The 27,124-nt window shown below is 36.2% G+C and overlaps 1 pseudogene; it reads right to left on the bottom strand.

Annotated features, from left to right (window-relative positions):
* LOC102145674 (UDP-glucuronosyltransferase 2B10-like) overlaps positions 1–27,124 on the bottom strand; it is an 87,630-nt pseudogene that overhangs the window by 15,691 nt on the left and 44,815 nt on the right.

Here is a 27,124-nt window from a genome sequence, read left to right as displayed (position 1 = left end):
AAATGAATATGACTATATTTTTAAAGTCTGAGAGATTTAATAGTGTTTTTTTCTTTTTGGATTAGCTCCTCCATGTGCTTTAATTAATTAAGAATCAACTTGTATTACTAGCATCCTTGCTAGAGCTTCTGGATCAGCAGTTTCACTTCTGTTTGAATGCAGCAGAAGGATGCAGCTTCCTGTTTTCCCAGGAAACACCCAGATAGCATGGCACACAACCTCACCCATTCTGCTGCCGTTAGCCAGATGGGCAATGCTTGCTAGAGAATCCAGCCAAGTGATCTCCTTTTTGTGTGAACTCAGCTGGAGGGCTCAGCTTCCTATTGTCCCAGGAAACACCTGAATAGCAGAGGATGTTCCACCTGAACCTGTCACTGGTAACCAGGCAAGTAATACCTGATAGAGCTTCCAGCCCAGGAATCTTGCTTTGTGTGAGTTCAGGTAAAGTGTGCAGCCTCCTGTTACCCCAGGAAACACTCGTATGGCAGGATGTGTGACATTCCACCCACCACTGTCACTTGTCACTAGGCGGTGCAGACTCCTATTGCCCTGGTAACACATTGACAGCATGGCAAATAACTTCATTTATCCCCACCTTCCACAGCCAGATGGGCCACATCTGCAAGAGCTTCCAACCCATCTAGCATTCCCACTTTCGTCTGAACTTCAGGAAGCACAAAGACAGCAGATGAGGGTTGACAGACCAAAGATTACAACCCACCTAGCATTCCCACTTTCATCTAAACTTCAGGAAGCGCAAACACAGCAGATTAGGGTTGACAGGCCAAAGGTGTGGTTTTGTGTGCCATCTATGGCCCCTTCCTGAGGACGACACCTGGTCAGAACATTTAACAAAAGATAAACAGTCATGGAGAAAGTAATCAGAAGGGGCTCCACTAAGACCCAGGAGTGGACTAGAATCAAAGATAGTCAACTGAATTCATCATATTCATATTTAAACCCCTAAGAGCATCAAGAAAGGAGAAAGAAAAAACAAGTTCTGAAATTGAGGCAGTAATTAATAGCCTACCAACCAAAAAAAAGTTCAGGACCAGATGGATTCACAGCTGAATTCTACCAGAGGTACAAAAAGGAAATGGTACCATTCCTTCTGAAACTATTCCAAATGTAGAAAATGAAGGAAGCCTTGTTAACTCATTTTATGAGGCTAGCATCATCCCGAGACCAAAACCTGGCAGAACCACAACGAAGAAAAGGAAATTTCGGTGAATATCCCTGACCAACATCGATGTGAAAATCCTAAATAAAATGCTGGCAACAAAAACCCAGAAACACATCACAAAGCTTATCCACCATAAGCAAGTTGGCTTCATACTTGGGATGCAAGGCTGGTTCAACCTACCGAAATAAAAAAAAAAGTAATCCATGACATAAACAGAACCAATGGAAAAAAAAATGATTATCTCAATAGATGCAGAAAAGGCCATTGATAAAATTCAACATCACTTCATGCTAACAACTCTCAATAAACTAGGTATTGATGAAACATATCTCAAAATAATAAGAGCTACTTATGACAAACCCCACAGCAGCCCATATCATATTTAATGGGCAAAAGCTGGAAGCATTCCCTTTGAACATCGGTGCAAGAGAAGGATGCATTCTCTCACTACTTCTATTCAAAACAGTATTGGAAGTTCTAGACAGGAAAATCAGGCAAGATAAAGAAACAAAAGGTATTGAAATAGGAAATGAGGAAGTCAAATCCACTCTGTAGATGACATTATTATATGTTAACAAAACTCCACTGTCTCAGCCCCAAATCTCCTTAAACTGATAAACAACTTCCGCAAAATCTCAGGATAAAAGTCAATGTGCAAAAATCACAAGCATTCCTATACACCAAGAATAATAATAATAATTTAAAAACCAGAGAACAAAATCATGAGTGAACTCCCATTCACAATTGATACAAAGAGAATAAAATACCTATGAATACAACTTACAAGGAATGTGAACAACCTCTTCAAGGAGAACTACAAACCACTGCTTAAGAAAATAAGACAGGAAAAATAAATGGGAAAGCATTCCATGCTCATAGATAGGAAGAGTCAGTATCATGAAAATGGCCATACTGTCCAAAGTAATTTATAAATTCAATGCTATTGACATCAAGCTATATTGACTTTCTTCCCAGAATTGGAAAAAAGAAAAACTACTTTAAACTTCATATGGAATGAAAAAAGAGCCTGCAGAACCAAGACAAACCTAAGCAAAAGGAACAAAGCTGGAGGCATCATGCTACCTGACTTCAAACCATATTACAATTGTACAGTAACCAAAACAGTGTGGTACTGGTATCAAAACAGATATATAGACCAATGGAACAGAACAGAGGCCTCATAAATAACACCACACATATACAACCAACTGATCTTTGACAAACCTGACAAAAACAAGCAATGGGGAAAAAAATTCCCTATTTAATAAATAGTGCTGGGAAAACTGGCTAGCCATATGCAGAAAACGGAAACTGGAATCCTTCCTTACACCTTATACAAAATTAACTCAAGATGGACTAAAGACTTAAACATAAGATTTAAAATCATAAAAATCCTAGAAGAAAACCTAGGCAATACTATTTAGGACATAGGTGTGGAAAAGACTTCATGACTAAAACACCAAATGCAATAACAACAAAAGCCAAAATAGACAAATGAGATCTAATTAAACTAAAGAGCTTCTGCACAGCAAAAGAAACTATCATTAGAGTGAACCGGCAACCTACAGAATGGGAAAAATTTTTGTAATCTCTCCTCCTGACAGAGGGCTAATATTCAGAATCTACAAAGAACTTAAACAAATTTACCAGGGAAAAAAAACAAACAACACTATCAAAAAGTGGGTGAAGGATATGAAGAGATACTTCTCAAAAGAAGATATTTATACAGCCAACAAAGATATGAAACAAAGCTCATTATCACTTGTCATTAGAGAATTAGAGAAATGCAAAACAAAACCACAATGAAATACCATCTCACACCAGTTAGAATAGTGATCATTAAAAAGTCGTGAAACAACTGATGTTGGAGAGGTTGTGGAGAAATAGGAATGCTTTTACACTGTTGGTAGGAGTGCAAATTTGTTCAACCATTGTGGAAGACAGTGTGGTGATTCCTCAAGGATCTAGAACTAGAAGTACCATTTGACGAAGTAATCCGATTACCAGGCATATACCCAATGGATTATACATCATTCTGTAAGACACACACATACATATGTTTATTGTGGCACTGTCCACAAGTAGAAAGACTTGGAACAAACCAAATGTCTATCAATGATAGACTGGATAAAGAAAATGTTGTACATATATACTATAGAATACTATGCACACATAAAAAGGATGAGTATAGGTCCTTTGCAGGGACATGGATGAAACTGGAAACCTTCATTCTCAGCAAACTGTCACAAGAACAGAAAACCTAACATTGCATATTCTCACTCATAAGTGGGAGTTGAGCAATGAGAATACATGGACACAGGGAGGGGAACATCACACAATGGGGCCTGTCACGAGGTCGGGAGCTAGGGGAGGAATAGCATTAGGAGAAATACCTAATATAGGTGACAGGTTGATGGGTGCAGCAAACAACCATGGCACATATATACCTATGTAGCAATCCTGCACATTTCGCACATGTATCCCAGAACTTAAAGTGTAATAAACATAATACAATAAAGAAATATCCTTGCAGTTATTTATCACTTTATAACAAACTACCCTCTATTGTAGGTATTTTGAAAAACAGCAAGCATTTTATTACAACTCCCATAGCATGAGTGTTGGGTAGCCTCAGTCAGGTGGTTCATACACAGTATTTCTCAGACCATTAGTTTCATATGGTGGTTGGGGATGTAATCATCTGAAAGTCATTCATTCACATACATGGTGATGGATGTCAAAAGACTCAAATTCCTGTAAGACCGAATAATCATGACTTCTTAGTCTCCTCTTTGCATCTCTCCTTGAAATTGTCTTTTATCATCAGGACTTCATGTGTGATACTGGGCTCCAAAGAGTATACAGGCAGAAAAAGAGAAAGAGGGAGAAGGAGAAAGAAAGAGAGAAAAAAGTATAAGTAGAAGACAGAGACAGACAGACAGAGACAGAGAGATGGAGATAATGTACTGTCTTTTCTAACACAGTCTTCAAAATTATGCTGTCACTTTCACTATAAATTTGCTGAGCAAGCCACAAGCTTTACCACATTTCAAGGGGAGGGACCACATTTAATAAGAATGTCAAAGTATTTGCAGTGGTGTCTCAAAATTCCACAAATTTAAGCTATTGATATGCTCAACAGAAGCCTCTAAGCAACTATGAAATTATTACATATGGACATTAAAAACAATACAATCCTAAAAATTGTGTGAATTTATATGTTTACAACTACTGAATAGTTCATTAAGTATTTGAAAATATTTACTTATAGATTTTTATATATGAAATAGTTGTCCTAAAAACTAGACTCAAATAAATTAAACAACATAGTATACTGAGGTGATCATAAGTGACTCAACTTTTTCCAATTTATTCTACTCCAGACACATATACATGCATTTAAAAATGATGTCAAAAAACATATATAGCCTAGTATAAAATGAAGGAAGAATGTCCACCAATTGTTAAAATTGGAGGGAATTCTATGAATAGATGCTTGTGAAAACTATGAAAAAGTGACTTTTGTGAGGAAACCAAATGAAAAATAGTACCTTGAAGCAAGGAACAAAAATTTACGGAGTGCAGTGACTTTTGTTTAAAAATAAAATAAAATATGTGTGTAACTGGAGATCTCCCTAGACTGCAGCAGAGGCAATTTTAAATATTGTGAAGGGTTTCTATTACAATAGAGAATATGAAGGATGTTGCAGAAATCCACACACGTGGAAGATTTCCTCAAGAAAACCATATGAGGAAATAACCAGTGATACACAGTTGGAAGATTTTCACCCAATGATTGCAGATAGAGGACACAATCAGAATGAGGCTTTGATTTATAATATATATATATATAAAAGATAAGATGTTATTCCATCGTCCAGGCTGAATGAAATGCAGTGGAGTATTCAGGGGTCACTGCAGTCTCAACATACAAAGCTCAAGTGACTCTCTCACTCTGCTGTCCATCCTGGAGTGCAGTGGTGTGATCACAGTTCTCTTCAGCCTCAACCTCCAAAACTCAAGTGATGTTTTCACCTCAGTCCCCTAAGTGGCTGAGACCGCAGGTGCCTGACACCACACCCAACTAGTATTTTAATTTTTTTATAGTGATGAGCTCTCATTAGGTTATCCAGGCTGATCTCAAACTCCTGGAGTCAATCCTCCTATTTCATCATCCCAAAGTGTTGGGATTACAGATGTGAACCACCAAGTCTGGACAAAATGAGATTTTTAAATAAGCATGATTCAAATGTTCAGAGATGCAAGCATCACTAATATAAACCAAGAATGGGATGAGATCAGGAGGATGAATAAAAAAACATCAGATATTTCTGAAATCAGACATGGGCTCCCTAATTATATATGAAATGATGGTTGATTACATGAAATAAAATGAAACCAAATGCTTGACTCATAGTACTCCCAAGAGAAATCACCTAATGCTCTAGAAATTTTCAGCAAACCGATTAAAACCTAAAAGCACTGCTTGCTAACACCTTACATTAGAAATTTTCTGATTACCTGTTTTTTTCCAAAACTCTCTTGTTTCTAGTTGTTTTCCTGGTCTTAACTACTCATTATATGTTTTGTTCAAACATTTATAACCTGATTCAATGTGTTTGTCTCAAGCTGCATTTCATTCTGTCTTAACTCTTGCAACCTACATGTCCTCATTATGATGGATTAATCCAACAGCAAAGTTCACCTTATCTGACTGAGGATTATTCATTAATTTTTACTTGTTTATCTGACCTTTATCAATCTTGTTTTAGACAATCACTCTGAGCCACTGTCATGATGAGTCAGGATTCTAGATCTCTTATGAAGAACAAATTCATCCTTAAATAAAGTCTCTATACCAAAGATGAATCTATAGAAAAATGTCTCTTGAAAAAAATCAGTGCAGTACAGGAATGAAATTCTCACTGTATCATAAACCCAAAAAGTAATTAATGAGGCTAATAATTGGGAACTTGCAATGAAATCAATGAGACATCTTAATATGCTTTGAATTGGTGACAGTTAATATCCATTATAGGTAAAGCACCAAATACCTGGCTACTCCAGTGTTGATTTGTTGGGACTATGAATAGAGTGGTGATAAGCTAAGGGTATGCATGGGTCCAGCACGACAAAATTTCCTCTAACCAAATCTGAGCTAGGTACTACTGAAATAAAAAATCCAACCCGCTAGTACGTCAATTCTTATTATACATTTGGACATTAGGGAAGTGACCACCAGGGGGGTGGTGAACCCAGTGGGCCAACTCTAAGTCATCTTTCTCAGAACCTCTACATGCCCCCACTTTCAAAAATGTTATTTTCAAAAGAAAGCCATGCCTCTTACTCATCCAAATTTTTCCAAGATTCAGTGTCAGAAGGACCACAACTTTTAGAATGATAGCAAATGAAAAATTTGAAAATTTATGCTTTAAGAGTTTTCAATTTATTATCCCCTGGGTGCAAATATAACTTTATGATACTGAATCTGGATCCTGTAAACATTACTCCTTTACCAGCTAGTTGAATGTTAAACTTCATCAATAGAGAACACTGGAGTGGTTGTGAGGTGTTAGATGCTGGAAGACATATCCATTCTAAGACCGTACTCTTTACTGTTATTCAGTAATTTTTATAATTATTATTGGATTTTAAGAATTTGTATGTTAAAGAATATATTTAAGACTATTAAAGAATATACTTAAAGAATAGAAGAAGGAAAATTCTAATTAGCACATTTATTTTATCTTTTACAAAACATTGCCTTCTGTATAGATATTAATTCAGAAAACTACATAAACCATTTGTCCTTGACACAAACAGATTCATCTTCATATGTTGCTTTCATCATTAAATTCACAATTATGTTATTTTTGTCTTCAACTTCTGTGGTGCTTTGTATTCCAGTCTTTAAGCAGCATATTCAAAATTTTATGGAAAAAGATGATCACGAAGATGAAGAATGTTACTTCAATTCAATGATTCCAGGTGATTAGAGTTTCTGTGTTTAAATTTTGTTAACTCCTGAGATATTTAAAAGCTTTTAGAATCAATCTCAAAGAAACAGACACATGCACAATATGGAAATTTTTGGAATTTCATATACCATGTGATTTTATGAGTCTCATGTAAACTTTCATATTCACATACTTTCCTAACTATAAGTGTACATAGTATTTTATGTGAAAAGATTTCTCAATATGAAAACAAATGAAAGTATTCTTTGATAACTCATGAATAAACATAGATTTTTGTATCTGGCTATATGGTCTATGAATTGCAAAGAAGATCTCTTTTGGCAAGGTCCTTGATGCATTTTCAGAAGTTGTTTCATTAAGAAAATATAGACTAAAATTTAGTTTGTGTAGTACACATTGAGTTACATTATTTCCCCAGACTAATATTTATCTATAAGGTTTCCCCTTTTATAAAGAAGACATTTCTATAAAAAGCACTAATGCATTACACTTTTTTTCTTGTACTTTGCTATTTTTTCTTTCTAGTGGCCTGACTATATGTTCAAAGTGTAGCAAAGTAAAATATTTAGTGTATATTTCTTTTCTAGACATTATAATAATTCATTTTATTACCAATTATTGCTACAACAGTTTCTCCTAGAGAAGAGTACTATAAAAGTCTATTTCATGTGCCGGAAATAATCATTATGCTTCTCTTTCTTTCAACTGTTTTAGACACAACTCTTGTCAGACAGAAGAACTGCTCTTAGGTTGGTTCCCTTCTTCTCTGTTATTTTCTTTTAAAACCTTGTTCTGAGTCCAAAGGCTGTAATGAACAACAGTTGAAGATAGGTATCAGAGAGCTTTTTTCCATTTACTACGTTTTCTCCAGCATAGACTTTAAAAATTGTTGCACGTGATATTTGGCTCCTTATTCCACCTACATTTTTTTTAATATGTTATGAGAAGAGAATAAGTAAATAATTATATACATTTCCGGTTTGTATATCCTCACTATTCCAGGCATTAAAGTAGGTGGAGATATCATACTTGGCAAGGTAAGGACAAGAAATGTGACATCTTATTGCAGGAAAGAAATCATGTAACATTATAAGCTAGAGGGACTGGACTAAACCTGCTGGGCCATATCTATAATTCCTAACTAAAGGGAATTAGACTCTTCTTTTCTATTCTTTTATGTATTACTATCCAATTGCAAATTGTCATTACTAAAGTAAAAATAGTAACTCAAGTTAGTTAAGGTCTCATGTGGAAAATATCTTCAGTCTTTCTAACCAAACATTTTACCAGGTTGCATAGTTTTACATAGGAAGCCAGTTATGACTATCTAGAGTTTTGAAATAAAGAAAATTTTCCTGAGAAAATATTTTGCATTTCATGAAGGATATGAATTGGAAACATCCATTTAACACAAAGAACTTGCCTAAACACCATGCTAAGAAAGGTGGCTAAGTTTAGTCCAGCTTATATGTGCGTTATGTCATGGATTTGTCCTGGAAGGTGACCCTAGCCTTCATGCTGAGGCTTTGCTCAATAAAATGTGATCCTGCCAAATTGCAAAATTACCCTGTCTAACTCACCTTGTCAAATAATCAATCATGTACACTTAATCTTTATGTAATTTTCTATTTCCATATAGCCAACTACTCTCTTTTTGGTTTCCTTATTTTTATTTCCTCATATTCCCATTTTATTCACAAATAGATTTTCTTTAAAAGTGTCAGTTAACTTTTGTCTTAGTTGGGGTTGAGTTCAGTTCATATTGCAGTCTCTATCCCCTACTTCAGTAGTCAAAATAAAATTTGTCTTGCAATTTTTGACAAGGATGTTGCTCAGTGTTTCTTTTTTTTTTCTGACATGCACACATATATTCCATATAATTGTATTTGTTTATATAGAAGAGGGTTCTTTATCTATGCAATAAACAGGCACATCCTGCATGTGTATCTCTGAACTTGAAATAAAAGTTAAAATAAAACAATAAAAATATAATATATAAATATATTTATTTTATATGTTATATAAATGCATAATATATAAATTTACTATATATTTTATAAATACATATATAAAAGAAGAGATTTCTTAAAATGCAAAATATATTTAGTCTTTCTGGCCTTCTCAAGGAAACAGACTGAGTTTCTAGTGAATCTCATTTTATTTTCAGTTTAAAAATATACATAGATAAGCATTAAAAGTGAATTACTACAGGTTTTCTGAAATTAAAATTGTACATTACTTAATGTTTAACAAAGATTAAAAATTTCAAACAAATCTAGAAGGCACAGATTTTGTAAAATGCAGTAAAGAATTTAGTCCATACCTTGATACATAGTGGCGGCATTAAATGGCATGATTTTCTGTATCATGCCTGCCTGCCTTAGATCTCAAACAGATCTACTCTCTTTTCTTTCTTTCTTACCTTAACAAACAGTTGATAATCAAACCACATATTATGACAAAGAGAGTAACAATTGCCATGCAGACCAGCACATCCATAGAGCAGTACTGCAACCAGGTGAGGTTGTGGGTAGGTGGCAGCAGGTACTTGGTTCCATTGTGGTGCATGACAAACTCAATCCAGAAGAGTTTTTGGTCCAAGGGCTTCAGAGACTGATCATAATGAATGATTGATAACTACATCACATTCTTTTTACAGCTAATGGAAAATCAAAGAGACATCAACTGATATAATGAACCAGAAAAGACAAATATGTGAAATTTTTGTGTAGATGTTAAAAATGAGTGCACATAAAAGTGGATGAAAAATAAAATATTTTATTTCATGGTGGTTATAGAGATTTTGGTTTATGGGCTAGAATTTGTTTCATGCATAAGATTTCAAGATGTAAAGAGATAATTTAAGAAAGAACAAGTATTTGTAGCCTAGAAATTGAAATCAGATGAGTCCAAAGGGTTAAAAAAATCATTTGAGAGTGCAGAAATTGATTAGCCAGTTAAAAAAAAAAAATGGACCTGGTGTACAAGTTTCAAAATAATATCAAAGTCTAGAGATAGCAGACAAATCTGACGAGGTCAGGTACATGTCAGGGCAAAGCTCATGAGGAGTTGGCACTGACCAAGAGTTGGAATTAACATTACATCAGTGGATTCATGGTTAAAAGTATGAAAGTGGATGGCCTTAGTTTGAATCCTAACCTGATATCTACTGGCCGTTTTTTTAAAAAATGTATCTGTTCCAAGTTTTTTTAATTGTTAATTTGAATGAATAAGAATTGTGTCTTTCTTGCCTGATTATTGTGAGTCGTCATGTAATGATTCTCAGAATAATTGGTAGAATTATTCTCATCATAAAGTGATTGTCAGTAAATGATCACTGTCATTACTATTTTTCTTGTATTGGTATTTTAGAATCTAAGTGGCTTTCAATATTTTACTTTGAGGTGTTGCAGTCCATTTGTTTCTAGTGTGAAATAATTTTGGACTAATAGACAAAGAATAAGGATGCATGTAAGCATATTGCTTACTAAGTCAAAATCAAAAAGTGCTAAAGCATGACACCGTAGCAATAGCAATGGAGGTAACTTCTCTCCTTGTTACTTAAAAAAACACATGGTGGAATGGTGTTTTTCAGAAGAGGGCACTAATTCTGATATATTTTTTCATACAATTCGGATTCATAATACAAAGAACCAATACAATGTTTGTCACACACATTCAGTATGTATCAACTAATTAAAAATTGTCATTTTTCAATACAGAGCTATGTTTATTAAAAATTATTGCTATTATTAATGTAATAGTAATAGCATAACTGAAATTAATGTATATGCTGAAATAATTTTTAAACCGCATATTTCTGGTTTCATACATTTTGGCTATTAAACAGAAATATTCCAACTTATCTCTTCCAAGTCAACTATTTTTTGATTTTATAATTCTTCCAAATAAGCAAATTAACCACCACTGTAAGAACAAAGAAATGGCTATATTTATACTAATATCTCCTCTTTTCAATAATTTTTAAAAGGCAAATTTGAAAGCTCTAGCTGTTTACAAATTATCAATGATGGGATCAAAATGTAGTGTGAAAATTTGTAAAACATTGAATATGATGTAATTAGAGATTGATTATGTCATGCTGATTACTGAAAATAAATCATCTTAAGAATGCTTTAAAAACAAAAAAAATATATGACTAATAGGAGATCATGAATATGTTTATTTGTTTTATTATGGTAACTTTTAAAATATGTATTTGTATTCCATAATATCATTTTATATACCTTCAACATACACAAAAAATATTTAAAAATGAACATTTGATGAGTTCTCATGTTGAAAGACAACATAAGTGTGCTGAAAATTAGTCAGTACTGTAATAATATTTACAGTTTTCTGCTTCAACTTTATCCTCAATCTTCCTTACAATCCTTCTGTTACCATCTTTAGCAATTCCTCTTATTTCACTTTTTGGCTATTTTAGAATTTATGCACTATCCTAAAAACTCTGACCAATGATTTCACTAAATCAAACAAACAAACAAAAAACATATTGTGATACAATGATGTATTTATCATGGCCTTTAAGTGTTACAAAAAATATATGTACTCAGTACTGTGTTCATGTTCAGAATCACTGCAGCTCCCTTGGCCTTCATGTGAGAAAGTATGGATACATGCAATGAACTTAAAAAATTTATATTTGTGTAGGGTCGTTAATGACTGCTTTTAATGCATCGAGCAAATCTGTAATTTACATTGTTTTTGAGTCCAATCTAACAGCTTCCCCCTTAGCTTTCATTTGACCAAAGTTATCAGGTTGATCTGCAATAAAGGAAGGCCCACCGTAGGGATTCCGTGGTAGATTCCCTCATACATTAAATTGGATCCATCATGAGTTATAAATGCTTTAGTTTGTGGATGACCTAAGAGTAGATGATTTTTTGAAAAAGTATACATTATAAGTCTTAGAACTAAAATGAGCAACACACAATATGAGTCAATGAAATAGGCATTGTTCTCTAGATCACAAATTACTGTAACAGTAAAACTGCATTAAAATCGGTTTCAGATCACAAAGGAAGAAGCACCAAGTCCTCTGGGGCAGTAAGTGAAAGCTACACATTGACACATGGTATGTGACTTGAGATTTGAAGAAATCATGCAAGATTGTCACATGGACAAATAGAGAACACTGTGGATAAAGATAATTGTGTATCACCCATTTCTCATTACCACCCTCCCCCAAAAAAGAAGCAGCATGCATGCCAGAACTTGTTCTCTTAGAGAAATGATGTAGTCACTGAGTATGATAGGGCACAGTATCCAGTGCAGCAGGGAGAGGGGTGGTGGTGGTGCTTGGATAGAGGAAGGACAGGCCACACTCCATCATGAAATGTGTTACCACCACTCCATGATAAAGATAGGGAATTTATTCTCATAGAAAATGAAGCTACTGGTAATGAAAGAAGAGCTGTCATTTTTCTGTTGCATTTGCGACATCTATACATTAGGAGAAAGAGTAGGTGTGATGATTGAATTAGGAGACAGACAACCCAGAAAATTATTGAAAAACAATTTTCTGAAAGGTAACTACACTTGAAATAAAGACAGTTTGTTTCTGGCCATAAAGTGTATGACTGTGTATAATAAAATTTCAATCCCTTTTAGTTTATTATATTTTTCCTAGGACTGGAAGATAAATATAAAGAAGTTAGATTTTATTTTTGACTTTTTAAATGATAAATGATTAATCAGTTATTATTTCAACAGTGTGTTTTCCGTTGAACCATTTTCATCTTCACATGCTGTTACCCAAGTTCTCAATATTTGATCCTCGGAATCTTACTGAGAAAGTGATTCTGGAATACCCACTATATTGTTGAATATTGGTACTAAGGTATCTGATTTCCTGTCATCAAATTTCCATAGAACTGTATACATAAGTGAGCCTAACGTTGAGAACACGTGGATACATAGAGGGCAACAACGTACACTGGGGCCTTTCAGAAGGTGGAGGGTGGGATGAGGGAGAGGAGCAGAAAAAATCACTAATGGGCACTAGGCTTAATACCTGTGTGATGAAATAATCTGTCAAACAAACTTCCATGACACAACTTTACATATGTAATAAACGGGAACATGTGCTCCTGAACTTAAAAGTTTTAAAAATGAATGTACCTTGTTCTATGAGTAAAATTCAAATTATAGCATTTCTGTTAGAATTCTAAAAGTATTGAGATCACCTAGTCAAATGCCTTCCATATGGCTAATAAGGAAATGAGGACAAGTTAAGTAATGAGAACTATTAGAAGACTGAAGTAAATAGAACAACTATATTATCTTGACTAATTTTTATATTGTGAAGCTAAACGCAATCATGAGGTTTCATATATAGTGGCTTAGAGAATTGTGATAATAAATTAAAACTTCAAATATTTAAGTAATTGTTAGGCAGACATAATCCTAGTATAAATAAGAGTAAAAAGTTACTACTAATGCTCTACACCTATTTTATTATTGTATTTACTACATACACATTCATCTTACAAATTTAATGTTAATCTTTTCATTTATAAAAAAATGAAATAGGAGATAGTTTACTTATATTCACTTCTTCCATAAATTAGAGTTATATTTGATAATTTACTAAAATGCAAATCTGTGTCATCATCTATGTATGAGAGATCCATTAATCTACTTAGACAGTACATATAATTTGTTTCTGATTACAAATTATTAAGCGTTTCTTCCAAGAAAAAATTGTAAGTGATATTTTTCACATATATTGAGAATGTTATCACATTTACTACCACTGAAAATTATTTAAATGTAAAAATACTGATTGGCAGTTTATAAATAATAGGGCTGTTAAAAAACTTCCAAAATTGTGATGATGCTAAATTTTGTTCTGCTGACTGTTAACTCCTTGACGGTATACTCTAAAGCATTGACAGATTCTGTCTACCTTAAGGGCAGGATTTGATCACCCTCTTTTTATTACATCTTCCTATCAGATATTGGCCAAGTCCAGTCCACCAAGACAGTTTGGTTTTTCTGTTTCTCCAAATCTACATGCCTAAGTGGGTACCTAGACTCAGGGTGGATGAGTTTGAGCTTCCTTTCTCTGAATAGCCCTCTGAACAATACACTGAATAGACCTATTTCAAAATTATGGTAAGTAAAGGGGCCCAGGTTACATGGAAAGCCTAAGCTCCATGATACGTTTCGATTTTTTTTTTTTAAAAAACGTATTTATTGTTATTGTGCTAGTGAAGTAACACATAAATATAACTCCTTTCTGATAACATTTGTAGTACATACAGCGCACTTAGGAATCTATAAGCTATAGAATTGAATGGCAGAGCAAAATTTGGTGATATCCGTTACCTGCCTCCACTATCATGATAATACCAAAATGCCACACTGCACCTCCTAATTATGTATTTTTTTCTAATCACAATGTTAATGGCAAAGTATTATTAATCAACAACACTCTTTGTGCTATTTTATCATCTGTCATGTATATTGTTTTTAATATGACATCTTTTTGTGGGAATCAGGAGGACTAGAGGGAGACCTTGGGATGTATACAAGAGGATATCTTTATTGAGTGCACTCAGTCACACTCAGCGGACTTAACGTCCAAAGATTGGGACCCCAACAAAGCACTTGACTTTTATACACACTTTTCAAAAGGGGTGGGCTAACTTGATGCAGGCTTACAGTGGAGCAAAAGCAGGGATACAGAGGGAGAACAATTGATCAAATTGTGACAGCTCATAAGTCAGGATTGCGCATGACTGTTGCTGTGCAAACTAGATGTCTGTTATGTAGGTTTTGCTCAAAACAGTCTTGCACTGGTTTACCTTCTAATCTTCAATATGGTCCCCAGACAGCTGTAGTTCAGGCCTGCTCAGGCTTGTCATGACCTTCACTGTACTTTTTAGACAAAACAGAATACTTGAAGTTGCTAGTTACAAAGAACAAAAATCTATAAACCCATACCATAAAACAGAGGAAAATTTGTTTTTTTCTCCCTATGTTGAAGGAGTGCTGGGAGCATCTCTGGACCACATTTTTTTGGTGTGTGTCCTGGTTTTTTATAGTATTACCAAGACTTTCCCTGGGTCTGGACTTCACCCATTGCTGCCTCTGGGACAAGTTAGTCTACTACAGGAAAGCTTATTTCTCTTTTTAATTTCTTTCTCTTTCTTTCTTTCTTTCTTTCTTTCTTTCTTTCTTTCTTTCTTTCTTTCTTTCTTTCTTTCTTTCTTTCTTTCTTTCTTTCCTTTCTTCCTTCCTTCCTTCCTTCCTTCCTTCCTTCCTTCCTTCCTTCCTTCCTTCCTTCCTTCCTTCCTTCCTTCCTTTTTCTTTCTTTCTTCCTTTCTTTCTTTCTTTCTTTCTTTCTTTCTTTCTTTCTTTCTTTCTTTCTTTTCTTTCTTTCTTTCTTTCTTTCTTTCTTTCTTTCTTTCTTTCTTTCTTTCTTTCTTTCCTTCTCTTTCTTTCTTTCTTTCTTTCTTCTCTTTCTTTCTTTCTTTCTTTCTTTCTTTCTTTCTTTCTTTCTTTCTTTCTTTCTTTCTTTCTTTCTTTCTTTCTTATTTTCGACCTCATCTCCCCCTTTGATGCCTCCTGTAATGGAATTTAATAGAAGGCATCACCATCATTTGGTTCCTCATTACAAGTCAGTTCTTCTCTGTTTGATATGGGTTGATGCTTGGTGAGAGCCGTCAGTCGAGTGGAGGTGGTTCTGTTAACTATGGATTCTATGGTTGATTGAATGCTTCTGATGAGGAGGGGTAAAAGGCAAGGGAGCATTAGGCAATGCTTTAATAAAGCCAACACGACCCCTGATGTTTTAAAATCACCTAAGGATGAAAACCAACCTTCTAAGAGGGAATCTGGAGACCATCCGAATTCCAGGTCTGAAGTGGGACATGAGCTCTCTTCCACATCCTTGCAGTTATTTCTGTGATGACTTTCCTGTTATCATTAATTTCTAGGCAGCAATTCATCAGGCTCAACTTTCCACATACTCCTTCTTTCTGGGCTAGGAGGTAGTCTGAGGTCAGTCTATTCTAATAGATGGTGTTCCTTATTTCTGTGGCATGCTGGGCTAGTAAGTCTAACGTATTTGCTATCTCATTAGTGATGATTTCAAGTACTGCCTGCAATCTTATGATGTGATTAAGCATGTAAATTGGGGTACAGTATCCCCTGACCTATCTTGTGTCCAGGTACCTATAGTATGTATGGTACAATAAAGTCTTAACTACTGTGTTTCTTATCCATGGAGTGTGCATGGAGTGAGGGCATCCTAATATGGGTCCTCCTCCTTCTAGCACAGATATGGGGATCAGCAGAAACAAAGCAAACAGTAGCATTCTTACAGCCAGCATGGGCAGTAAAGGCATGTAGGTGGTTGGTTAAAGCAATAGCACAAGAGCAATAAAATGAATAATACAAAGAAGATTCGTGGGCCTAAGATTTCTGGTCACATTGATTCGTTTGATGATGATTCTTCAAGCTTTGGCCGTACATAGACTAGTCAACTCTTGTTGTGACTAGAGCAGGGCTTGCTGTTTTCTCAAGCTTCCACCGTGCATAGACTGGTCATCTTCCAGAGTGACCAGAGCAGGGCTATTGTCGTCTCCACTGGCACCGTGGTCTCATTGCAGGATCAGCTGGGTCGGATGGTCTGGGTCCTGCTGGCTCATCCACTGGTCCTGGGCTGATGGTTTCAGCTGACTGTGGTGGATCCAAGGTACGACGCCTGCAACTTTAACAACAGTGGGAGTGGATGAGATTACAGTATGGGGCCCATCCCATAAGGGGCACAGAGTAGTTGGATTCTATTTCTTAACCTAAACAAAGTCTTCAGGTTTGAAAGGGTGCACTGGGTCTGCCAGACTTATAGGCATTCTTTCCTGTGCCCAAAATAGACTTTTTTCATGGCCATACCTAAAGCCTGCATTTGCCTCCTTAAAGTTAGTTTTTGTAGCTCATGGAGATTACTTTTATCTGACTTATGATTGCCCCTAACTTTGGGGGTGGCCGGCCGAACAAAATCTCACAGGGCAAATACCCAGTGTGGTTTGTTTTGTGGGGGTGCACCTGACTCGGAGAAGGACCATGGGCAAGACCTGGTTCCCCCTCAGATGAGTTTTCTGACAAAATTTCTTCAGCAGCTGCTTGAGTGTCCGATTTATGCCATCCATCCTTCCTGAGCTCTGAGGCTGGCAGGCTGTGTGCAACTTCCATTTTATTTTTGATAGTCGAGTTAATCCTGAACTATTTCAGCCACAAATGCTGGTCCATTATCTGACCCCAAAGTTAGGGGCAGTTTCAATCTGGGAATAATGTCTCTTAACAACACCTTGGTCACCTCTCATGCCTTCTCTGTCTGGGTGGGGAAGGCCTCGACCCATCCTGAAAAGGTACAGACAAGCACCAAAATGAACCTATTGCCCCCTGCTCGGGGCAATTCGGTGAAGACCGTCAGCAGGTTTTCCCAGGGCACGGCTCCTGTTTCCTGAATTCCCGGGGGCTGAGTGGGCCCTTTTATAGTCACTGGATTGTCAGTTGCTGTATTAAAGTCAGTTTATTAGCTTCCTGTGCCAGCAAAGCAGTGACAGCTAGTGCCTTAAAACAAGGAGGCTATCCAAGTGCCACAGAATTCAATTGCCTGGATAAGTGTGCCACCGGGTGATTTCATGACCCTATAGCTTGAGTTAGAACTCTTATGGCCATTCCCTTTTGCTCATGGACATATAAAAAGAAAGGCTTAGTTAGATCTGGCAGTCCTAAACCTGGGGCCTGAGTCAAGACTTCTTTGATTTCCTTAAAGGCCTTCTCCTGGTCGGCCTTCCAGAGGAAGGGCTCCTTTTTCCCCTGTTTTTGGCTTCATATAATGGCTTAGCCATGAGCAAGAAATTTGGGATCCAGATGCGGCAGAACCCTGCTGCCCGTAGGAACTCTCTTGTCACTGGGTGATTGGAGTAGAAAGCACATAAACAGCCTGCTTCCATTTGCTACTGAGCCATCTTTTCCTTTGGCTTATATAGAAGCCTAAATACTGGTCCCTTTTAGGCAGATTTGAGCCTTTTTCCCTGACACTTTATATCCTCCCTTCCATAGCAGGTGTAGGAGGCCTTGGTTCCCTTGGAAGCTGCACTCTCTTTCCTCTGGGTTAAGAGTGGAAGTAAGAATGACATGTAAGTCATGCCAGGTAAGGTCATATGCCTGGCCTAGGTATCGAAACTCTGTGGAATATTAGGTGGGGTTGGCTGAGAAGTCGCCGAGTCATTCTTCAATTTTGGAAAGGTCAGCCAGGGAAAAGGGGACGTGGACTCTAACCACGCCTTTGGCTCTGGCAACTTCTCGGAGGGGGGTGGGGCCAACAAACTAGCAGGGGAGGTTGGAACAGACTGACCAGTAGGGTAGGTTAAGACAGGCTGACTGGTAGAGGGGGTTGGGGCAGGCTGACTGGTAGAGGGCTGACTAATGGGGGCCGCTACCACGGTCTTGGAGCGAGCATGAACGGAAATGGGAGAGATAAGAGGAGTGGCTGAGGGAGGAGTGTCAGGCGGGGTGGTGGGAGCTCCATAGGGAGGGGTGAGAGGAGTGGCTGAGGGAGGAGCGCCGGGAGGGGCGGTAGGAAGTCCATAGGGAGGGGGGTTGGAAGGTCAGGAGGGAGGTGCCCCACCATCAGCCCTATCTAAAATGAAGGTGCAGTCCTCCTCTCATGTTGAGGTGGGTACCGAGGGCCGGGTTTTGGCTAACAAGACCTGGGCTATTGAACACTGGGCACACAAGTCTGGGTGAGAACGCAAGTCTTAAAAGGAAAAAAAAATCTTCTTTTGTATATAGTTAATTTTGGACTACTTGCCTAGGTGCTGGCAGAAACTGCCAAGATCAAGTAGAATATTGCGGTCTAGAGTGCCTTCAGGTGGCCACTGAGATTGATTGTTTAATTTATATTGGGGCCATGCCACAGTGGAGAGGAAAATCAGTCACTTTCATTTAAGATCTTGCTCTGATTATAAAGTTTTGAGATTAGTTAGAAGACACCTTAAAGGGGTGTCTCTAGGTATTTTGGATTGGGGATTTCCCGTTGCCTTTCTCTCGCCTATAGGTGGAAACCGAACTCTACCTGGCTACAAAGCATCCTTTGGAGCCACTAGAGACCAGGAGGCTCCTGGAGCTGGAATGGAGATTACCTCCAGGCAGACGTCTCCGTCCTGGACAGGCCTCACATGGACTGGAATGGAGTTCCTTTGGACAGACGTCTCTACCTTTGGGAACTCTCCTGTGGGTCACCTGGTGACCAAAAAACCTTGGGCCTGCGCAGGACTTCTGGCCAAGGAGTATGAGACAGAGGAAAGAGGTACTCATGCCAGGAGACATGGAGGTGTGGAAAGTGATGTCTAGGTCCTGGTCCATCCGCAGAGTGGAAGGAGGAGGCTCCTCGGACCTTGGGGGGGCCCCTGAGGAGGTGTGTCCTCCCGGGTCTCGCATCACCTGATTTGTTTTATGCGACCACCAGGGCAGGCACCAGAGAAAAGGCAAGTAGGCAAGGTAAAAAGAAACTTTATTAGCTAGCCAATGTGAAGGAAGAAAGGGTGAGGTTCACCGGTCTCCGGCGGTGGAGGCCGAGGAAGTCGCTCTGGCATTCTTGGGCGAGGTTCCTAGGTCCGAATATGAGGAGGTGCGGAGGAAGTTCACCCGGGGCCTCTGCCCATAGCAACTTTTGTGTCTAGGGCCTGGGAGTGAGAGGGCAGTAGGAGGGACACGGTGGGTTGGGGCTGTGCTGTAGGCGGGGCCAGGTAGGTTTCCGTTTCCTCGGTCGGAGGTCACATTGCGCTTGCGCGGATGGTCTGTATTTTTCCCGGGCACCGGCTGCATTTTCCTGCTCGCGGGTAAGTTGATGAAGAACCCGGAAATGCGCCATCTTAGTCGTCTTTGTCCTCTCCCCTCATCCAGTCAATATGGAGGAGGGGTCTCTTTTCCTTCTAGTGGTTCTTGCAAAATGGTTTTTCCTGCGGCTTTCTTTCTGTCTCTGTGTTTGCCACAGAAGCTTTCACTCTCTGCTCAGCTCATGCTATAAGCTCTTATGATTTTCTCTTTAACTCTGTGTTTACAGGCGAAGTTTTCACTTTGTCTTTATAGCTGCCAGCACAGCTGATTTCTCTGCTCCAGTGCGAGCATTCTGCAATAAGCTGCTAAACAGGGCTGCATTCGGCCATGAGTTAGTATAAGGAAATTTGGTCTGAACTCTGTGACTGTCCTCCAACTCTGGTCACCACCTTAAACACGTGACCAATGGTATCCCTATGTATGGTACAGTCGGCCAGCCAGCCAACACCAGAAGAGAGCTATTCTAATTCATAGAGAGCTCTTAGCATTCGATGGGTTAACTTGACTTCCTAACCCCTGGAAAGCCCTTCTTAAAGTTCTTTAACATGCATTCCAATGGGGTGGGTTTCGACGATTTTCCTCCCATTCCCTCCCAGATATGACACTGTACATTCACCTTTCCTTTCATTTTAGACCAATCAGACCTGGTTGGTCCTACACTTTGCTTGGATAGATGCTGGGATTGCTTCAAGGTCTGAGCTTTCATAATAGTGCTGTTATGAATATGGATGTGCAAATATCTCTTTGAGATCCTGATTTAATTGTTATGGATAAATATCCAGAAGAGGGATTGCTGCATCACATGGTAATCTTATGTTAATTTTTTTGAGAAACCTCCACACTGTTTTCAGTAGTGCCAATTTTTTAAACAAACCTTATCACTCAGTTCCTTTGGAAGGAGGTATGTGCCACAAGATACATTTTCTCTATTATTAATGCATACTCATGCAAGTGTGCGTGTGTGTGTGTGTTGGACTTAGTACATATAGTAAGAATTTAAATAGCATCTTTTCTCAGTGGTGGGGAAAGAGACTGTTAAAAAATATGGAAACCAGACTCTTCATTTATAATATTTTAATCACTAGTATGGATTCTTAGGAAAACTAGTGTTATTTGTTTAAGTATCTTTAATTTTATATTTTTATAGTTCTGCTAAATAACTTGCATTTATTCCACGCAGCTTTTCTGTTTAGTCATGAGGATTTATTTACCTGACTATGAGCACAAAGGAAAAGTTATTTGTTTTTGGGAAGACATTATATATTTCTCTCTACCATATAATCTAACATATACCATTTTTTTCATGTTCTTGTTGGACGTTTACATATTCCCTGGTAAAATTCCTGTTTAGATCTTTTAAACATTTTTTGATTAGGTTATTTGTCTTTTTAACATTGAGCTGCAAGCTTTCTTTACATATTTTTTATATAAGTCACTTATCAGGTATGTAACTTGCAAATATATACTTCAAACTCTGGTTTCTCTTTTGACTTTATTAATGGTGTTGTTTGATGTGTGAAAATATTAATTTTGATGAAACCCAGTTTATCAATTTTATTTTGGTTGCTTCTGCTCCTGGTGTGATATTTAAAAACCTTGCCAATTCAGTGTTCCAAAAAATTTTACTGTGCTGTATATACAATTGTTTTTGGTGCATTGAAATATTAATGAATGCATCCTTTCAGGAACCCCATGAGGGTGATAATACTGTGACCACCACTGCCATTTCATTGGTGAGGAAGTTGAAGCAAATAAAGTCCAAGCAACTTGTCCAACCCCAAATCATCATGTAGTACTTTCTCAGAGACTTGAATCAAGGGCATCTGGATCCAGAGTGCCAGCTCTTAACCACCATGTTATGCTGACTCTTCTATTTGGGGTACAGATATTCTCAAAATATAATATTCCCTATTTTCAACTCTTGTAGCTATATATTAATGATAATTTTTTTACAAATGTATAATTTAAAAGATGTAGATTCATTATTCCAGTTTTGTATCACTGCATGATATATTGTTTCCAAATGTCAGGCCTTAAAACAACTGTAATAATTTTATTATCATTGCTCAGAGTTTGGGGGTGTTGGTTGGACTCAGGTATGTGTTCCTTCCACAGAGTTTCTTATGTAGCTACTTTCCTGTGGTGCCTTGGTCTATAATTATCTGAAGGTTATTTGCTTACATACTTAATGATTCAAGTTGAAGGAATAAGAGTGCTCGTGGGCTACCAGGATTTCTTAGGCATGTATTGTGTCTGTCTGCCAAATTGTCGTTTATTACAGGGACCACAGATTGAATTGAGGAAGAGTGGAGAGAAAAAGAAACATGCAAACAAAAGATCCAAAAAGAGGGAGAGAAAGAGAGAGAGAATATGTTGTGTTTCCAACAGAACTTTGAAAGTTAAGCTGCATTATTTCCACTACATCGTTTTTGTTGAGACAGCCACAAGGTCTGCCAAACTTCAAAGGGAGGGAATTTCACTTGACAGGAAAATTGTCAAAGTATTTATAGTCATGTCACAAAATCACAATCAATATAACCTTTGGAAGAAGACAGCAGAAGTTGTTAAGTTATTGTAAGATTCATAAAATATTAAAAATAAAATAACAAATATGAAAATTTTGTGAATTTAGATATCCACAGTTACTGCAAATTTTAAACACTGTATTGTATTTATCCATTGGTATTTTAAATATGGAATAAGTGTTCTTAAAAAAGCTGCAAATGAATAAAATCACATGTGAGAAACATGATCAATTCAAGTTTTTTGAATAATACTAATGAATTAATAATGAGATGTTAATTTTTCAAACTTCCAGTATTGATTTTATATTTATTTCACAAATTAATTTTTAAACCTCATAAATAACACATGAAAATATTGTAAAAATTTAAATACTGCAGAATTCTGAGAATAAAATCTAAAATTCCCATTCTTGGATTTATGTGTATTCTTCTAGTTTTTTTTTTTTCTTGTATGAGTTTACATATATTTTAATTTATTTAATTGCAAGGAAGACTTTTTTTTCTGGAAACTACTTTTCCTATTTAACAGTGGAATAAACTGTTCTCTGCAATGGCTACACTCATACATTTGTTGGAGCTATATGTGTTCATTGACTGGAGCCAATAGAGTGCTGGAGGAAATATTCTGTTCATACATGTGCTTATGTGGAAGGATTTCTGCATGACAGATTTCTAGATGTAGAACTTCAGTTTCAAACTGTATATTGACATTTTATTTTAGAAGGTTATTTTGCATTATACTCCCTCAAAAATTGATTTCTCAGGTTTTTATAGATTGCAAATCTCTATAGCATTAATTTATTGGCATTCTCTTTTCCTGAGCACCAGTTAGTTTATAATCTTTTATATGTTTTTGGCAATTTTTACTTTGAAGTGCACATTTATAGTTACATTAAGTTTTATATTGGAATATTTCTCTTTTTTGGTTGGTGATTGTAGTACTTACTAAACAATAGATACCCATCTTTTAAGTGTGTTGTAGAATAGGTCTAATGTGAATTAATTCAGGCTTATAAGAATGATAAAACAATATTATTAACCTTTTCCACCTTATTATTCCTGCTTTTCTATATCAATACCTGAATGATTTGTATAAAATATTCTGTTGTAAACACTTCCTATAATTTTTTTAACATCAATGTTTTAATGTATGTGTGTCTGTGTATGACATGATTTATATATACATATACAAATACAAATCTATATATTTAGTGATCTGTATATAGTGATATATATGTGTGTGTGTATATATACCATGCAGCTTTTCTGTTTAGTCATGAGGATTTATTTACCTGACTATGAGCACAAAGGAAAAGTTATTTGTTATTGGGAAGACATTATATATTTCTCTCTACTATATAATCTAACATATACCATTTTTTTCATGTTCTTGTTGGACGTTTACATATTCCCTGGTAAAATTCCTGTTTAGATCTTTTAAACATTTTTTGATTAGGTTATTTGTCTTTTTAACATTAAGCTGCAAGCTCAAGTATATATACACACACACATATATACACACATATATATATAGTGATATATATTTAAATCATGCCTTAGGCTCAAGAATATTTGTTGGGAAACTTGTGTAATGATGAGACTTCTTGTTAACAAAGACAAATAAGTTTCTGTCAATCAGGACCACTGTGATCATAAAGTACTTCACTGATGTGCAGATTAAAGGTGTACGGCTTGATTTAGCTATTTTCCACAATATTTATAAACTTTTTGTATTGTTTTTATATATCTTTTTTATGTTAAAAATTTAGTGTTGCCATGTTATATTTATAGGAGGGAAGGATCAAAAGACTGTGGAAAAGAGAAAAAATTAGACATGATCATTTAAAGTATAGTTATGTAGAATAATAATATTTCAAACTGTCTTCAATAAACACATTGAATTTCCCAACATACCTATTAGATAGTAAAGTGATGTTGTGTCTTGTTTCAAAAGAAATAGACATGTATAAGTACATGTATATTTAGCAAGATTGAAAATCCACTAAGTCACTTTAGAATGCATTTCCTATATTATCACAAACTAAAATTAAGAACTTACATTTGCTACTAAAGGTCATAAATGAGAATAAAACCAATATGGAATTTAGGATTGTTTTTTTTAGCTCTATTAAGAATTATGATGGTATGTTGATGAGAATTACACTGAATTCATAGACTGCTTTTGACTGTATGCTCATTTTCATAACATTGATTCTATCCATCCATGAGCATGGGAGATGTTTCCATTTGTTTGTATCGTCTATGATTTTTTTGACAGTATTTTGTAGTTTTCTTAGTGGAGGTCTTTCACCTTCTTGGTTGAGTATATTTCTAAGTATTTTATGTTTTTTTTTTTTCTTTTTGAATGAGCTGTTGTGAAAAAGGTTGAATTCTTGATTTGATTCTCAGTTTGAAGTCTGCATAGCCAAAGCAAGCCTAAGCAAAAAGAACAAATCTGGAAGTGTGCCACTACCCAACTTCAAACTACTACAAGGCTGTAGCTACTGAAACAGGGTGGCACTGGTATAAAAACAGGCATGTCGATCAATGGAACAGAATACAGAATCCAGAAGTAAAGCCAAATACTTATAGCTAACTGATCTTTGACAAAGCAAACAAAAACATAAAGTGGAGAAAGGACACCCTATTCAACCAATGATGCTGGGATAATTGACAAACCACATGTAGTAGAATGATATTGAATCCACATCTCTCAACTTATTTAAAAAAATCTACTTAAGATGGATGAAAAAATTAAACCTAAGGCCTGAAACAATAAAAACTCTAGGAGGTAACATCAGAAAGTCTCTTCTGGACATTGGCTTAACAAGGACTTCATGATAAAGAACCCAAAAGCAAATGCAACAAAAACAAAGATAAATAGATGTGGCTTAATTAAACTAAAAAGGTTCTGCACAGGAAAATAAATAATCAGCTGAGTAAACAGACAACTCACAGAGTGGGAGAAAATATTCACCAACTATGCACCTGACAAAGGACTAATATTCAGAATCTATGAAGAGTTCAAACAAATTAACAAGATAAAAACTAATAATATCATCAAAAAGTAGGCTGATCATGAATTGACAGTTCTCAAAAGAAAATATACAAATGTCCAACAAACATTAAAAAATGCTTAACATTACTAATTATCATGGAAATGCAAATCAAAACCACAATTCAATACTACTGTCCTCCTGTAAGAATGGACATGATTAAAGAGCCCCCAAATAATACAATACTGGCATGGATGTGATAAAAGGGAACACTTTTACACTGCTGGTGGGAATGTAAACTAGTACAACCACTATAGAAAACAGTATGGAGATTTCTTTAAGAACTAAAAGTAGATCTACATTTTTACCCAGCTATCCTACTACTGGGTATCTACCCAGAAAAAAAGAAGTCATTATATGCAAACACTCATGCACACACATCTTCAGAGGAGTACAATTGCCAACTGTAAAAATATGGAACAAACCTAAATGTCCATCAACCAATGGCAGGATAAAGAAAATGTGATACACACCCCCCCCACCCCTCCCCCCCACACACACACAGGCACACACCTTGGAATACTACTCAGCCATAAAAAGGAACAAAATAATGCCGTTAACAGCAACCTGGATGGAGTTGGAGACCATTATTCTAAGTGAAGTAATTCAGGATTAGGTAGCCAAATATTGGATGTTCTCACTTGTAAGTTGGAGCTAAGCTATGTAAACGCCAAGGCGTAAGAGTAATATAATGGACTCTCAGCACTCTGGGAAAGGTCGGAATGGGAAGAGGGATAAAAGACTACACTTTGGGTGCTGTGTACACTGCTTGGGTGATGGATGTGTCAAAATTTCAGAGATCACAACTAAATAAATTATCCATCTAATCAAACACCACCTGTTCCCTAAAATCTATTGAAATAATTTAAAATATGAGAATAAAATCAACCAGATGAATATTTTTAAATGACCAGAAAAAAATGGTTAAACTGAGACTCAGGGTGAAAGATTGGCTCAGCAGAAGTGTGGGGCTGGACTCCAGCTCTCCTGACTTTTAATCCGGTGTTCTTTCCACCACTCACTCACTCATTTCTCCATTTCTAATTTTTTTTTTTTTTGGACAAAGATGTCTTGATTTTGTTAATATTGTAAAATAGTTCAATATTAATGTAGGAAGCAGGTAGCAGTTGCTATATTTCTAATTTCACATACATTCCACTGGAGAAATGAATAAAGCTCTAAAATAATAAACATTTTGCCATAAATTTTAGGAAAAAACCTGATTTATACCCCACCACATATCACTTCAAATAATTATTAAAAATTCAATATGCTCTAAGAAAATGTGTCTTCCAGTTGATATATATATATAATACATATATGTGCATATATATATATATATGCATGTGTGTGTGTGTATCATGTTACATTATAAGGTTCTATTTGTTAACTGTGTTCTTCTAATGTTCTATGTCATTTCTCATTATTTGCTCCTCTTTTTAAAGTCTCTTTAGATTTAATGGAATTATCTGTATATTTACATTTAAATAAATCACCTTATTT

The sequence above is a fragment of the Macaca fascicularis genome, chromosome 5, assembly GCF_037993035.2.
Source record: "Macaca fascicularis isolate 582-1 chromosome 5, T2T-MFA8v1.1".
NCBI lineage: Eukaryota > Metazoa > Chordata > Mammalia > Primates > Cercopithecidae > Macaca > Macaca fascicularis.
This window is presented reverse-complemented; position numbering and strand designations above follow the sequence as displayed.